The sequence below is a fragment of the Mycetomoellerius zeteki genome, unplaced genomic scaffold, assembly GCF_001594055.1.
Source record: "Mycetomoellerius zeteki isolate Tzet28-1 unplaced genomic scaffold, Tzet1.0 scaffold25, whole genome shotgun sequence".
Taxonomy (NCBI): domain Eukaryota; kingdom Metazoa; phylum Arthropoda; class Insecta; order Hymenoptera; family Formicidae; genus Mycetomoellerius; species Mycetomoellerius zeteki.
The window spans coordinates 3,651,333-3,654,877 of NW_017257227.1; positions in this window are offsets into that span (position 1 = coordinate 3,651,333).

Here is a 3,545-nt window from a genome sequence, read left to right on the forward strand (position 1 = left end):
GAGAGAGAGAGAGAGAGAGAGAGAGAGAGAGAGAGAGAGATTGGTAAACCAAAACTCGTTTATTTTTAATTATATCGTCGTTTGACACAAAATTATAGAAAATTATGAAAGGTATAATTCTGCAAGCACGTGTCGACTTCTACACTGAACCAAAACTGTAAATACGTAAATACAATAAAATATTCATTGAATTATGAAAAAATAATGAAAATTGGTCCAATGAATTCTCATAATCATTTAAATTATAAAACTATTCCTAGAATTCATTGCAAGAATGAATATATAGTTGTATAAATGAATCCAGTTACTGTATTAATGAATTAACTACATTAAGTCGGACATTAAGTCGGACATTAGTTAACGATCATTCATTGGACCAAAAATGAACAAAATTTTTTTCAGCGTACTGTAATAATGCAAGATGCTTTTGCCACGACACAGAAAAGTAGATCACGAGCGGAACGAGTTCCCCAATTCGGACACGTGACCATCGGTCGACGAAAAGTTAGCCTTGCTAAGTAATGGTATCCTCTTACGTTCGAGGTCCATCTCCCCTTTCTCCTTTGATTAACGTGTATAGATATAGACGAAGAGAAGCTACGTTTCGATGAAGCTAATTCAAGAATGACATAATAATGAAACTGATACAGGCAGATTCTACTCTTTTATGTAGATTCTGCTCTTCTTCTTGCGACCTCGACACGTATATGTAAATGCTGTGTCATTCGGCTCCTGCAATTTTTGGCTATATAAATCAAACAAAAATAGAATAATCAAGAAAGATTAATTTTGTCTGTCGTGAAGTTTCACAATTTTATCTTGTTTATAAACGATATTAATAATCGTTAAAGATTGATACTGATTTACGGTTAATAATCGTTAAAACTAATTCTGTCTACAGTTTGCAGAATAATTAAATTAACTGAGAAAGAGAGAAGCAGAAGAAAAACGTCGATTTATAATAATGGCCAAGTGAAAGAGATTTCGGTCGCAAAAGTCACACTCGCGAATTTCTCTCAGAGAATATTTCCTTCTTACATATTAACTGGGATGATAGATTGTAGTAAAAGTAGATATTTCTTTTATCTGATAAATCTTCGACGGAGAATCTAGAGCTCATGGCAGAGAAGTGACGAGTCTCAAAATTATTGTCGGCCTTCATTGCGAAACTGAAAGTCTTCCTTGGCCGCAGAGAAAGAGAAAGAGAGGAAGAAAGGGACCTCGAAATCCATTTGACCCAAATATTCGATTCGACGCGGCTTCTCGTTTTTTTCTTCGTTTTCCGGTCGAGGAGGAATTAAACTCTCCCGATCAAGGAAGCAGTGACGGGAATCTTCCTTCCTTTTGTGTGTATCACGTATTCTCCTCCTTCTCGCTGTCTGAACGAATTCAACGGATTTAGATCTTTATCGATCACTCGGAATTCTCTGATCGGCAGCAGCCATTGAGGCCGAAGACGAGTACACGAGAGAGAGTCGGCAACATGCGATTTACCGTAGCCCCCTTGAAGTGAAGAACCGTAGTCGACGCAAATTGTTTATAGAATTTGTCATTGTTTAATATACGTTCTTTTTTTTACTACCGTTGCAAAATTTGTGTTAAATTTAACACATTTCATATGTCCCATATTCCTAGATATACACTGAAAAAAAAGATTGACTGCTGCAGCAAATTAGATGGTAAAATATGGCATAGCATTTTTAATTGATTGCAGCAGTCAATTTTTGGTTGTGTTAGTCTATCGAAATCCTATGTTGACATTGCAAATAGGTTAACGCAGCCAATTAAAAATGCTATGCCATATTTTACCATCTAATTTGCTGCAGCAGCCAATCTTTTTTTCAGTGTACTATTAGAAATGTAAAAAAACCATTTTTTCTAATAGAGAAACTACTGTTAAAGAAATAATTAGTATGTCTCCCTTATTTAATCTCCCTTATTTTTTGAAGATGTTAATAAAACAAACTAAAAGATAAACAAATAAATAATAAGATCAACTCGCTCTTTTTATCGTCGAGTTAAAATTTTACTAAATGCAACTAATTTATTAATTAAAAGATGCTCTTATAAATGGAATAAGTGTTGTATAATGAAATCCTGCATTTATGCTTTCCATTACACAGATTCTCGCGAGACACGTACAGAAATTCATATCATGGCGAAGAAATATCATTGGCCAGCGGATGTCTTAACTTTTTCCGTGAAACGTTCCAGCGCGTAATGTAAACGTAACGTAATTTGCGTCATGTACATTACGGGCAGATTAGACGTCACGCTCGTCGCGAATGTGGAATACCGTGAATAGTGCCTCCTTTTCCGCGACCGTTGTGCAACACGTGTGTACGTATGTAACGAAACTTTGTGCTAGCTATTATGCGTAAGTATCTTGGAATATAATGATAATGATAGGATACGGCCTCGTAAATTTTACGCTCCCTCGAGGTAAAACGCTAAACCGACGGGTCGCCTACGAGGCAGTGAAATCCTCCGAGATTCCCCGAGATTGTGGCGAATAGCGTAGAAGAGTCGACTTTGCGTAACAGATCTGCTTCGAATATAAATACCGTACATAATAGACCATCGGTAGGAATCGATAGTTTCCTTGTTGAGAACGTCTGACAATCGACGGGGAGAATTTTTTTCCCACCCCCTCCTCCTTGCGTTGCGTCCAGAGAGCATGGGGTACGAATTAAGGTTGCGCAATATTTATTGCGATATGTAATCGAGCGAGAAGCTGCAAGAAACCGTTCGTAAGAAAGACACGTTAGATTAGAAGGTGAAACGAAATAGGAACTCGCTCGATCTGGCCGCAATACCGCGGGCTGCATAGCGTCTCCGTTTCTGCGGCTGAAAGTGCGGCGTGAGCTGATCCGTTAACGCGAAATACAGCGAGTACCGAGTAAGATGCCACTTGGCATGACACTCGGTAAATGAGTTACATGCAAATAACGTTTCGCGAGCAATTGAAATCGTGATGAAATATTCCGACACACTAAACTACCCCTTTAAACCATGTATTCCCACCCCGTTAGATAATTTCTTAATGCGAGGCAATTTAAATCGAGTTGCGCCAGATTGAACATTTTCCGCAACATTTAGATTTTTGTCGAAATACTTCATGTAAGGGTAAGTCATAATTCATTATAAGTATGTTTTAAAATTTCGTGAGCGTGTTCCTTGATAAAATGGAAGAACAAACGTTCCTATATAAACATTAGGTCTCAAAAATGCTTTCGTTTCTTCCTTTTTATCTAGAAACACACGCTGACGAAGTTTTAAAATATTTATATATACGGAAAGAATGATTTTTCTGAAGTATCTACAAATTTATTGTAGCTGGATACAAATTTGAAAATAATTTCATTGTGATTATATGAAAATAATTGTGTAAAATACTCGAACTATAGTTGCTGGAATGTAAAAATTGAACTTTTAGTTCATCTCTTGAGATTTCTGCATAATTATTCTGATGTTCCAACAAAATTATTTTCAGATCCGTATCTAACTAAATTTTTATTTGTACACTGAAAAAAAAAGATTGGCTG